The sequence below is a fragment of the Mus musculus genome, chromosome X, assembly GCF_000001635.26.
Source record: "Mus musculus strain C57BL/6J chromosome X, GRCm38.p6 C57BL/6J".
NCBI lineage: Eukaryota > Metazoa > Chordata > Mammalia > Rodentia > Muridae > Mus > Mus musculus.
Window position 1 is genome coordinate 104,188,319 of NC_000086.7, and position 13,716 is coordinate 104,202,034.

The following is a 13,716-nucleotide window of genomic DNA, read 5'->3' on the forward strand; positions in this document are numbered from 1 at the left end:
TTAAATATTTCTTCCCTCTCTGATCCCCTTTCCCACAAAGGAGCTCAAGCCTCTCTTGTCTAACCTTGCTCCAGCCACACAATAAACCAGGAAAACAGCTGCAGTCAAACAACATCAAAGGGAAAGTTAAAGGCTCTATTGAGAACCGAGAAGGAGCAGGTTGGGAAATGAGTCAGGTGAAGCTGAGTATTAAATGCTATGGGTAAAAACAGGCATCATGCATTTGGAAGTAAGATGATGGTCTGGCCTATAATCATCACTATGGCTCAAAGTAGTGTGTTGTGTGGCTCTGAGAAACTCACTTGAATGTTTCTGAGACTCGATTCTTCAAAATGGAAAATGTTGCCATTATGCAAAAGTCAGAGTGAAGAGGAAGCTGCTTCCCTTACATGGTCATTAATATACACATGATGCACATACAGACAGCAAAACACCTGTACATTTAAATAAAAAGAAATAAAAACAATAAAATAAATTGTTCATCAAGCTCAGTAATCTTAGCACTCTTGTGGTCAATGCTGGAGGACTGCGGTGAGTCCAAGGCCAGTCTGAATTTCACAGTGAGTTCCACAGGAACCTACACTACTACAGTATGGAGCTTTGGCTCAAGAACAAAACAAGACAATTTAAATAAGGAAAGGCATCCCTCCCTTGTACTAAGAAACAAGAAGGGGTGGGAAGAGAAAGAAACTGCAGTTGGGATGTATTGAAAACAAAAAATAAGAAAATAAAAAATAAAATAAATAGAATTACCAAAGACTTTAAAGCTCCTGTGACAAAAATGGTTCAATTAGCAATTACAAGTACTTTTGGAACAAAGAGAAAAATACAATATAAAAACAGAGCATATAAAGAAAAGAGCAGAATTTTGGAGATAAGATACAATAATACAGAAAAACCTTCTCTTGGGCAAAATGGAAAGAGCCAAGAAATGAATCAGTTAACATACTAGAATGATGGGAATCATTTCATCCAAGTAAAAAAGAATGACTAGACTCAGGAAAATGTCCAGAGCCTCTAGGAATTATAGAACTAAAGCAAAAAGTTTCCTGTCATCAGAGGAAGCCAAGAATGATAGGAGGTGGGTCAGGAATTTCAAATGATATTCCTTTTCTTGTCTTGTCTTTTCTTTTTCTTGTTAAGTCTTAAAATTGGCAAAGCACACAAACCTTCATACTCAAAAACCTAACTATATTTCAAAGTAGGTTAATTCAAAAACTGCATGCCGAGCCACATCATGGATCATGGTCAAACTTCTTTAAATAATAATAATAATACCTTGAAAGCAGTAAAGAGAGAAATGTAACCTTACTAACAAGGGAAAATAGTTACAATGACAGCTGATTTCTCCTCAGAATCCATGGAAGCTAGAATAGAATGACATATTTCTCAAGAACATTCATAAAAAGAACTGTCAACCTTGAACCTCAGGTCCCATGAAAATATACTTTACGGAAAATATACTACTGTGGAAGGGCAATAAAGAAATTTTCAAAGGGAAGAAAGTTAGAATTTCTTGCTCGTAAACCTGCCTTGAAATAATTGTTAAATGATGTTCTCTAAACAGGAAAAAAAGTGCAAAAACACGATCTTGGAATCTCAGGAAAAAATAACAACAGAAAGAGCAAGGTTAACCTGTCTCAATTATGTTTTACAGCTGAAGCAAAAATTATAATATCTGATATAGCTATAAATACATAAAGAAGAAATACTTAAAACCATTAGGTTATAAATATAATATAGAGTGCCAAAATGTCAATCTTCCTAAGCTATAATAAGTTATAGACCGGCACTCTATAAAATGCTTTCTCTCTCCTCTCCTTTCCTTGCCGCTTTCTGAACCAGTGTCCCCCTATGTAGCCCAGCCTAGACTTAAATTTATCATGTAACTCAGGTTGTTCTCCAACTCAAGATCCTCCTACCTTGGGCTCCCAAGTGTTAAGATTATAGCCATGTGCCACCATGCCCAACCTGGGATAGTTTGTTCAAAATTAGTTTTGCTTTTAAAGAAACTAAGCAGGTACTTACCATACACACCAGTCATCATACCTGAAAATTCATCACAGAAAAATGAAAATTTGTGTTCTCTAAAAAAACCTGTACATTAATGTTTATAGCAGCTTTGTGTGTTGATAGACTAACGTGTAGATAAGCAAAGTCTCTCAGCAAGTGAAAAGCTAAACTGTGGTATAGTGATACTATACAAAACTTTTGAATTGCAAGAAGGAATGAACTATTTACATACAAAACAAATTGGATGACTGGGCCTGATGATGCACACCTCTGATCCCAGCACTCGGGAGGCAGAGAAAGGCAGATCTCTAAGTTAGAGGCCATTCTACTCTACATAGTGAGTTCTGGCTAGCCAGGGTTACATAGTCAGATCCTTTCTTAAACAAACAAACAAACAGACAGACAAGAACAACAAAAACAAAAATGTGGGTGGAGCTGGGGCATTATGCTGCGTGAAAGGAGTCCATGAAAAGCTCATGTCATTTATGACTCCGTTCATGTAACATTCTTGGAATGAGGAAACTATAGATATGGAAAATGGAATAGTGACTATGAAAGTTTGATATGGATTGAGTAAAAGTGCAAAAACTACAATGGGTAAAGCACAAGCAAACCTCTTGTGATGAATAATATTTGTCTTGATCATGTTGGTAGTTATGCAAACATGCATATGGGATATGACGGGATGGAACTATACAGTCAGTATGACTAAGGCAAATTCATGGTTTTGATATTATGCATGGTTATGCAAGGTTGAACAACTGGAAGAACTGGACGAGTGGTACACAAGGCCCCTTTGTCTTTTAATGTCCTATTAACCTACTAATCTATTAATTATTGCAAAAAGGTCCACATGCTACTCCCAGAACCTGTGAATACTTTAGGTTATATGGCATAAGAGGAATTAAGGTTGTAGATCGTGAAGGCGGCAAATCGACTACGCTGAGTTGGGGAGACTGTCTATTCAGGCAGTGCAATGCAATTATAGGAGTATTTATAAGTGGAAGGGAGAGGAGGAAGAGTAAAAATCAGAGATGCAGATAGAAACAATATTGAAGTGATGAGATGTGGGGAAATCAGTCCTCCACTGGAAGGATTGAATATAGAAAGTCTTCACAAAATGTGAAATATAAGTAGTATCCAGAAGCTAAACAATGGCTGGAAATAGAGTTTTGCTCTTATGGTTTCCGAAAGGAACACAGCTATTTTCACACCTTGACTTTAGTCTAGTGAAACACGGTTTAGACTACTGACATCCACAGCAACTGAATACCGATTTATTTTATTTTAAACCACTAAGTTTTGGGAAAGTTTTTTTTTTAAATAGCATCCATAGCAGCACATCCACCAGCCACATAGTTAAAAACTAACTCAGTCAAAGACAGGCAACTAGGGCACTAGGGCACTGGGGCACTGGAGCACTCAGTAAAGTGCTTAGTGCACAATCCTGAGGACATGAGTTCATATCTTCAGCATCTGCATAAAAAGTCAGGTGCAGTAAAGCCAGCACTGAAGAAGAGGTGACATAAGGATCCCAGAGAGTTGCTGGCAAGACCACTTAGTGAACTGTCAAGTTCCAGGTTCACCGAGACCCTGTTCCAAAAAATAAGGTGCACAAGAGGGCATAAATGTGAAATAGGGACTTGTAGAGAGTGCATGGCAAGGATGACAGGGAAATAATAAATAGAGGGTGGAGGGTGAGTGTAACCAGAACACAGTATATATCTATAAAGTTGTAAAGAATAAATTTAATTTTAAAACTTAGACACAACAAGGTGGGGAAGGATTGATGAAGACACTCAATGTCCATCCATCTCTGTCCTTCTCATACCTGCATACTCACATGCATCTGCATACACAAACATGTATAGATTTGTACTCTCAGGGCAATCATCAATATATAATGATGAATGCTACTTTTGCAATCCCACATCACCAATGAAACCAAGGATAGCACATCTTCCTCAGAACTGCAAGGAAAAGAAACATGTTGCTCTTGATTCAATGGAGCCTATTAAACCAAAGGTTTAAGAAGCTAGAATTCGGAGCCGGACCTGGTGACACACGCCTTTAATCCCAGCCCTTGGGAGGCAGAGGCAGGCGGATTTCTGAGTTCGAGGCCAGCCTGGTCTACAAAGTGAGTTCCAGGACAGCCAGGGCTACACAGAGAAACCCTGTCTCGAAAAACGAAGAAAAAAAAAAAAAGCTAAGAAGCTAGAAATCTTGTCTCGGTCCAGTCTGGGATCTATTATCTATTTACTGAGGAATTTTCTGCTCTGTTAAGAAAACTGTACTTATTTTTCAAAGATATAGAATACAGAGACAGTAGAAAAGGTGTACTAAATTAAAAAAAAATAGTCAGAAGACCCAATCACCTAATTTCCTATGACAGGAAAATTCATTTTATGTTTTTTTCTCTTGCTATCCCCAATATCCCAATGCTTAGCACACAGTAGATGCTCAAAAACATTTGATGAATTGTACTGTAAATGATAACTAATAGACCCATTCAGTGTTAGATTCTACTAACCCTCAAACTCTATAATAGTCCAAACTGCTAAGACAAAAATGCCAGAAGCATTTATTCATAAATAGGGATTCCATATATTACCATTCCTCCTGCAAAGCACAGATGTGCCATATGTTTGTTTTTGCAGCGCTTACAGAGATTGGCATTTAATATATGATACTAGAGTTCCAGGATGAAATCTTTTAACTCACTCCAGGATGACTAATAGTCCAAAAAGCCCATGAATCCCAAAGGTCTCATGAACATATCTGTCATTTCCGTCTCTGACCCTATCACCATACCTAACAATTGGTTCCAAGAACAGTCTTCTATTTTTCTCAATCCCTTGGCTAAGTGAAATATTATAGACAGCAAGGCACAAAAGAGATACAGACAGGAGAAAAGTAAGCAAGGTAGAGCTTTTATGTGATATAATGTAATAAATGTTATATTAATTAATACATTAATAATTAAGTTGTTGGGGTGAGAGCTGAACATGCGTATTTTGTTTTCATCTTTTTTCTTTTTTGAGATTGTAATATAATTCCATCATTTCTTCCCAGCCTTTCCTCCCTCTCATAGCTTCTTTTTCATTAATTGTTATTATATGCATGTATATGAAAAAGCATTTTTAAGAAGCCTAAAGTTGAAAAGTCTAGAATTTGTTAAAATGAGACAACTTATTTTGAGTAAGGACAGTAATGTTCAAATGGGTATTAAGTGGCTCTTTTTCATAATAAAAATGCCTATGAAATTGTGCCTATGAAAGTTAATCAGAAAAAAATATTTGGAACAGTAGCTGAGGGCTACAGACCATGAGTATACAACAACATGCATTTTTGAGAATCCTTTCCGTGGCTTTCATTTCAAGTTGCTGTGACCATGACAGGCATATAGCAGGATCTCTGTAACAACTGGGGAAAAGGTTTTTTGTTTTTGTTTTTCGGTGTTTTTTTTTCCATTTGTTTTTTCTTTCGTTCTTATTTAAATTTTATTTTATTTTTAATCTATTTTTTACACTCCATATTCCATTCCCTGCCCCCCTCCATTCTCCCTCTGCTCCCCATCCCATACCTCCTCCCCACCCCACCCTGTCTCCATGTGGATGCCCCCAGCCCCCACCCCACCTGACCTCTAAACTCCCTGGGGCCTCCAGTGTCTTGAGGGTTAGGTGCATCATCTCTGAATGAACACAGACCCAGCAGTCCTCTGCTGTATGTGTGTTGGGAGCCTCATATCAGCTGGTGTATGCTGTCTGTTTGGTGGTCCAGTGTTTGAGTGATGGACTTCCGTTTGTTTTTTGAAACAAGGTTTCTCTGTGTTTCCTGGCTGTCCCAGAACTGGCTCTGTAGACCAGGCTGGCTTTGAACTCAGATCTACCTGCCTCTCTGCCTCTCGGGTGCTGGGATTAAAGGGGTGTGACACCACCTCCTGGTTATGCAGAGGTTTTTAAACTCACAATGCACGACTGGTCTTCCTGAAATGTATGCATATGGTATATATGTAGGTAAACATGCAGTTCTCTGAAGAGCCTGCACTCAGTGGCCTTCAAATTTTCATACCAATTCATGCTGCAATTAGAGATTACTGGTTAGGGAACACTGATCTAAATGGTATTGGTCCTTTTTCTACTCCTCTACTTAGTAAGGCGGTGTATCTTCTGGGTGTGGTTCACTTATTAACAAGTAAAGAAAGAGAAAGTGAGTTTCTGCTTATAGGAGTCATCAAGACCAGCTTCTGGGTTAATAAATCACATGTGCCCAGAACAACATGGCAAACAATGGGAAAGGAGTCGGAAAGAACTTCGTCGTGCCACAAAACTTAGGTTACTGCAGAAGAGAGAAAGGTGATAATTAACGATACATCAACAGTAACAAAATTCACTTACCAGTTTGGCTGTTTAGGTAATCCCCTGCAACTCTTCCTGGCTTTAGACAATCTCTCATGTATTAACAATGGATCTGGTAAAGCTCAACTAGGTAATAAAAGCTTGAAAATATTTACAAATATCACTTCTAACTAGCTTCATTTTTTTCCTTCTTGATTACATTATTATTCCATGATAGGTCAGATTTAGATTGGGGAACCACCTTTTCATTCACTCCTGCTCCCGATTAATGAAGTCCATCACAGAGACTTAGGACTGGGAGGCAGACAACTTAAAAGAGCATCTTGTCTCTTATCATACTTCCCTTAGTGCTAAAGATTTTCTTCATGAATACGGTGGTCAGGATGTACTTTCTAACCCTAAGGTTTCCAGATAAACTTAGAACTCACTGTGTATTTCAAAAAATTTAAAATTATTTTACTTCATGTGTGTGGTGCTCTGTTTACACATATGTCTGTGTACTATGTACATGTCTAGTGCTTTAGGAGGCCAGAAGTGTGTGTCAGAGCCCTTGGAACTAGAGTTACAGATGGCCATGCACTGCCATATGGCTTCTGGGAATCAAACTCCTAGTCAGATCTACCTGCCTCTAAACATGCCTATGCCTCTTGTCTTCTAGATAAAAACAGGCAGTGCCCTTGACCTTTGAGCCTTCTCCCCAGCCCTAACATATTCCCTCTTACCAGCCTTTCATGAAAGCAAGAAGCACTCTCCAATGTGTAGAGGGTACCTCTTTGAGTACATGTGTATGTGCAAACATAGACTTCCATTTTGTGTCGATATCTTTGAACACAATATTCCAATTCTGTCAGACACAAAGCATCAATCTTTCTGAGGATCTTCTACAGAAAGACCTCTTGGCTGACAAATGTAAGGTGAACTAGGTTAAAGAGTCATTGTCTCTCAGAAGCTCACTAGTCTATCAAGTTTTGAAAATTAACTATCAACTCAAATTAGGAAATATGTCTTTTAAAGGTGCTGTACTTTAAGTAATCATAGAATTTTTAAAGAATAAAACAAGTGTGCCACAACATATGGTAACCTACCAATAATCCCAAATAAAAAAATACTTTAACTTTGTTCACATGAAATGAATCTCTTCCTTGTCATCTTTCTGTGGGAAGGCTCTTGTGTATCCCAGGCTGGTCTCAAGTTTGCTATCTAGTTGAGGATGACTTTAAACTTCTTGTCTTCCTACCTTTTCTTCTTGAATGCTGGGATCATAGCTCCACATCCAGTTTAGGTGGCACTAAGGATTGAACATGGAGTTTTATGCAGCCCGTCTCTGAAACAAGACAGGGTCTCACTACACATCCCAAGATTTCCTCGAACTCTCTGTTTCCAAGGTTGACCTCAAGCTCAGGATCTTCTTGCCTCTCAGCCTCTTGTGTGGGGGATTATACCACATCTGGGTTTATGCTTGTTCTTGATGGAGGGTGGGTCAAAATTCCTATGTTTAGATGCAGTGTACAAATCTTGTTCTCCAGCCTTTAGATAATCTGCAGATAGACAGCAGAAGCTTCTTTCTCCAGCTAGTTTGTGGGACACTTGAAAAAAACAATGGGAGAATGAAACTGATAGTTTTCATAGGATTTGGGGACACTTGAGGAAAATGGTACATAATTGCTTAAATCAAAGTCATCTTACTGGAGAGAAATAAGATGATCTATAGACACGCCATTTTGGAAAAAAAATTGTGTGCGTTGTGGATGCTCTTAAGAATTCTGCCAGGGGTTTTTGGAACATTGTATGTAATGCCAGTACTCGGGAGGTGGACGTATGAGGATCACAAATCCAAAAGTAGCCTGGGCTACACACAAGACCCTGTCTAAAAATGAAAAACAAAAGCAAAAAACACTCATGGCTGGAAATGTAGCTCCAAGGTAGAGCTCTTCTCTAGCGTGTCCAAGGCCCTGTGCTCCATCTTCAGCTCCGGGGGGAAAAGGGGAAAAAGCTTGGAACAGAACACAACAAAAGCAAAACAAACGCTAGAAATCCTTTCCGGCTGGAGAACAAGGAAAGACATTAGATCATAGCATTTACAAGAAAAAGGGAGCACATTCCATAGCCAAAGTCTGTGAATCACTATTCAGGACAGAGGGAAGAGACAAAAGATCCTTGCCTCTACCTGGAGCAGGCCTCAAAAAGGCAGCTTCCCTGAACTGCCTCCTTCCCTAAATTGTGATATGCTTACTGTGGCAGGAGGCCGATGTTGTTTCATGTCTGCCTCAAAATACATTTTCTGGATAGCAGTGAAGGTACAAACTTAAAGGTCACCTGAAGTGCTCCTGTCATGGCTCTTTGTTTTGTTCTCAAAGCGTCCTGGACAACCAGCTTAAGTTCTTTATGTCCAACCTTATGACCTTGGATTTGAAAGGGTGCTCTGGTGAGGAACTATTAACTAGGGAGCTCGACTCTTCAGAGGAAGTAAAATAATAAAGGAAAATATAAAGTTTAAATCTGAAATCCTCCAACATGGGAAAAACAATGAAGCCAAAAATGACCTGCTTCTCAGTGAATCAGTCTCCTCTGTATCACTTGTTTGACCCTTCTATCTTCTTTTGCTTACTGCCAGCAGGAACATTTTGACCACGGGTATACTAACACATAAAAAGTTTACATATAACAGTCAAAGGCCAACTAGAATCTCCTCTTACTACAATGGAAGGGGCTTGCAGAAGAAAAAAATCTCTAGAACTGGATTTAGGAGCAGAGAAACTGCAATAAATGCTTCTTTGGTTAAGACAGTCCCTCCCCTAAGCAAATACTTCAGTGAGACTAGAACCTCCACAGTGATTGTGTTAGAGTGCCATGAGCACGTCTTTGAGTGTTTTAAATCCGGCTGTTAGAGCTTTTTCTTTCTCTCTTCTACCTCCGTAAACACAAGCAAAGGGAATCAACAGCACATCTTTAGTTCGCTTTGCTCTCTGGGCAGCTTACAGGTAATCAGATTGTAAAAAAAAAGAAAAGAAAAGAAAAGAAAAGAAAAGAAAAGAAAAGAAAAAGAAAAAGACAGGAGAAAGACAGTGAGTAAAACAGAAAGCAGCAGTGTTCTGCAGTTGTTTGACTTTGGCAACAGGGATATTACAGGTTTGCACGTGTGCCTGCATGTGTGTATGTGTGTGTTAAAAAAACATTGATGCATCGAAGATTTATTCATTGAACAGACTGATTTATTTAACAGACTTGACATATGTCAAATTCTGCCATGTGCTTATATAATTGTTACCCATTTATCCGAGCTGTAATTTAGGCAAATATTTGTTTTAAAAGTATTTTCTTTTAAATGGCTTTCTCTGGCTTGCTGCACAATCAGTGGTTCTTTTTAATTATGTTAACAATAGCTATTTGGTTGGAGTCTGTGAAATCTAATCTTTTCCCTAAACTCTTTTCAGTTTTTTTTCAAGTAATTACTTTCAAGTTAAAAATCATACCACAGGAAGAATTTAAATGTGCACAATATTTTATGTTTTGATATTTTGAATGTTTGGTCTTCAAAAAAAGTTAGTTTCTTGACATATTGTTAATAATCACAGATCTGGTACTATTGAAGTAAAAAAAAAACTGGCTAAAGGGACAAGAGTGTGATTTTTCTTAGCCTAGTTCTGTGGGGCATAGGGGTATGGAGACAGGAAGACAAGCTGGGGGGTGTGCTCTACAAAGAATTAAGTAGAAAAAGACAAAGTAAATGAAATCAAATTTCAAGTCTTACAAATTTTCTTGAATCACCCCACCCTATTTGAACACATGGGCACACACACAAAAATTATGTCTTTTCAACTCAAATACATGCAATCTATCTAGGTTCTGTGGGAGACAATTTTTGCTAAGTATTTCCAAGAAACAACAACAAAATGTCTAATCACTAGCTGCCAGAGGGGCTTTGAATTCCCCTATTGTAAATATGTTGCTTGCAAAAAAGCCCGAGGTTTATTTGACCTCCCTGGTCAAGGAGTATGGAGACTATGTAAGATGTAAGAGTATAGAGACTACATAAGATGTAAGGGTGGGGATAGAGGGAAATCCCACCACCACACAAGTACATTTCTGACCTAGTAAGCAAATACGCTTCTGTTGTTAGTGCTGGGTAAAATGTACAAGTCTTCCAGAAATTAGAGACTGTAATAAAAATGTACCAGCCCAAATTTAAATTGCTCACTAGACAGATGGTTAATTATATTCACAGCCACATATTTCACTGGGATAGAGTTTCAGACACTCAGCCAGTTTTATTTGATTAGCCGGTTTTCTAGTTAATATGTAAAATGACAGTTTCTTAAGGTTTTTTTTTTGTTCCTTTCTAAAAATATTTTTTAATAAGTGTAAAATCTCCTCAGCTATGAGAACATCACTGCTGTAAATAAAATGTTTGGTCATTCTATCCATGCATAAAGATGTGCGACTCACCCCGCAAGTCCCAAATGGTCTCTTGCAGTTCAGAGGAAACCATTAGAGCACCTTTTACTCAGCAAGCAAAATATTCCAGAACTATAAGCACACTCTGCTTCTTCAATTAAAACAGTTTTTTAAATCCCAGCGCTAAAGTATTTTATAAAGATACTTAAAAAAAAGTCCTGCCAACCCCACACACTATTGTGTATTCTCAGACAAGTCTACAAAATGAAACGTTAGAAAAAGCCACACAGTTAAGTATGCTGTTGCGCCTAGAATTTAACAACATGTTGGAAGCCAAAGCCCAGAAGCAAAATATGAGACTTGGTCATTCCAAAATGCTACCAGAAGCTGGACAAAAATCTGAAGTGCTGGTGTCAAAATGGGAATGTCAACTGATTTTTTTTTTTTTTTTAACTTCAGAAAAAGACTAAAAGCCTTGCGCCCGTGGTTCGGTGTCTCACTAATGAGACAGGAGCAGTCATGCTGAAACCACTGGATTCCTCAGCTGAACAGCGCGGTCTGCACACTTTCGGGGAGCGGGGCCGCCCCACGGCCTCTGAGCCCGCAGGGCTGGATAAGATCGAGCCGCAGCAGTGTCCCTGCAGGCGCAGCAGCGACGAGCTCCAGGAGTCCCGGAGGAAAGCGTCAATCTGACGGCAAGGGAGAGCGGGAAAGGGCAGCGGGCCAATTTCCTGCAAAGGTGACAAGCCTGGGCGAGGCTCGCTCGGGCCCCTAACTTCTCGTCGGTCGCCAGCGGCGGCTGCTTGGAGCGGGTGCTGCGAGCCGCCCGTGCCACCGCGGGGTGGCCAGAGGCGCCTGGGGCGCGCGGGAGCCTCGGGCGGGGGAGGCGTCCGTACGGCGGCCAGCGGCGCCTTCGCACCTCTGCAGCTTCGGCCGGGACGCCAGCCGGCGCCCGCCGCGTGCCTACGTTTTCCCGCTCCCTCGGACGCGTGCCTCGGGCCGTGCCACTTTCCCCAGACGCCCGAGGTTCCCCCGGGGTCACCGAACCGATGGGAGGTGGCAGGCGGCTAGCGGCCGCTGCCCTGCGGCAGGCAGGCGTGTGTGAGCGGCGGCGGCAGTGGCGGCGGCTCCGGCCCGCTCCCTTCCCCTCCCCCTCCCCCGGCGGCGGCACACAGGCCTTTCCTAGATTGCAGCGCACGCTCGGCGGCGGCGGCGGCGGCAGCGGCGGCGGCAGCGGCGGGCGAGCCAGGCTCCCTCGCCCCGGCGGCCTCGCTGCCTCCCGCACACAGACAGCACCCGCACGCCATTCGCACACTCTCCCACTCACACACACTCACACGCACGCGCGCGCACACACACACACACACACACACACACACGCTCTCCCCGCCGGCATCCCTTGCTCGGCTCCTCGCTCGGCTAGCCCTCGGTTCCTCGCAGCCGCCACCCCCACCCCCAGCTGCCGCCCGCCGGCTCCAGCCGGCCCGGGGAGCCAGGGAGAAGGCCCGGGGGGGATGGGGGAGGCTGCATGGCAGCGCTCAGACTCACCTCGCAGGCCGCCTCCCGAGGCGCACGTCGCTGGTGGGTCCTTGCTGCCGGCGTCCCGAGCTGGGACGGTCGCAGTCAAGGCTGGGCTGCCGCCGCCGTCGCCGTCGCCGGAGCTGCTAGAGCTGCCGCCGCTGCTCCCGCTCACTGCCGTCTCCTCTGCCTCTGCTCCATGCGCGGGGCCCGCCAGGTGGACGCGCCTCGCTCCGCTCGCTCACTCTGGCTCCGCCGCAGCCGCCGCACTAGATGGAGGCAGAGCTGTCGGGCTCGGGCGCCGAAACTCAGAGGCTCCACAGCCGCCCGCCGGCTCCCAGGACAGCGCTCCTCTCACCGCGCCGCTCGCCCGCGCCAGCACTGCCCGGCTCGCCGGCTGCGCGCGGCGGTGCCCGGAGCCCGCTCTGCACGCGGTGGCTGCGGCTGTCCGCGAGACGGAGACGCGGAGGGCGGTTGCGACTGCCGCTAGCGCTGGGAACACTACTGCTAAACGCTGCCACTGCCGCTACTGCCACTGCTGTGGTGGTGGCGGCGGCGGTGGCTGCTGCTGCTGATGCTACTGGTTTTCCTTCCCGGGTTCTCCCCCCCTGCCTCGGCCCCCTCCTCCCCCCTTTCTCCTCCTCCTCCTCTTCCTCCTCCTCCTCCCCCTTCTCCTCCCTGGGCTGCTTGGCTCAGAGCCTCTGCGGGCTCTGCCTGCTCTCTTCTGCTTCCAGAGCTGCCTCTGCCCATTCAGAAAGGTGCCCAGAGTGGGGCTGCCTCGGCTGCCACCATCGCTATTGCCCCTGCCATTGTTTCCTCCAACACAGCAGTTCTTGTTGGACGCGTTCCCCTCCCTATCCTCCTTCCCCACCACAGCCCTCCCTATCTTGCTCTCTCTTTCCTTACCCTCTCTGCGGTCCCTTCCTCGTGTGTGCCCCCTCCCACCCTGTCTGTCTGTCTGTCCCTCCCGGCGGTCCCCTCAGACGTCCGGGAGCGCGCACTGCGCGGCCACCTGTCATAAAGGGCGCGCACCCCCCTTCCCCACCCCCACCCCGCCCCCCACTCACATTCTCGCAGCCCGCCCAGTCCACGGCGCTGCTGGCTTGTTCTTCCCCTAGCAGACACGCAGCCGGACACCACTCTCCCACGCCTTTGAAGGCAGTTATGTGTTCAGAGAGGGGCGCTCTGAAGTTTCAGGAAGAATATCTGAATGGCTCCATGTATTAAGCCTCTATCCATCCAACCTACCCTTAACTTCAGGCCCCAAGCCCCGGGAAGGTGGATTGTGCTGGAAGGGTTGTAACAAGGCAGAGAATTGGAAAGGGATGAGTTTTTTTAGGAAGTGAAGGAGAGAAAAAGGGATTCTGAATATGGCCGGGAAGGAAATGGGATCTGACTGCTGTCACAGGAAAATTCCTTAGGTGGTCATTTC

At 43.6% G+C, this 13,716-nt stretch overlaps 1 protein-coding gene across 5 annotated transcripts in view; it reads right to left on the minus strand.

The window, feature by feature from the left end:
• Nexmif (neurite extension and migration factor) overlaps positions 1-13,465 on the minus strand; it is a 125,023-nt gene extending 111,558 nt beyond the window's left edge. For 2 of the 5 annotated variants that reach the window (XM_006528031.4, XM_030251339.1), the window contains exons 1-2: positions 13,191-13,298; positions 12,315-12,553 (exon numbers count right to left, since the gene is read on the minus strand). The gene's annotated coding sequence lies outside the window, so the exon portion shown is untranslated. Of the gene's footprint in view, positions 1-12,314; positions 12,867-13,190; positions 13,299-13,351 lie in introns of those variants that run through there. The other 3 variants (XM_030251340.1, XM_006528034.4, NM_001077354.3) reach the window with 3 other exon arrangements.
• Positions 13,466-13,716: the final 251 nt, after the last annotated feature.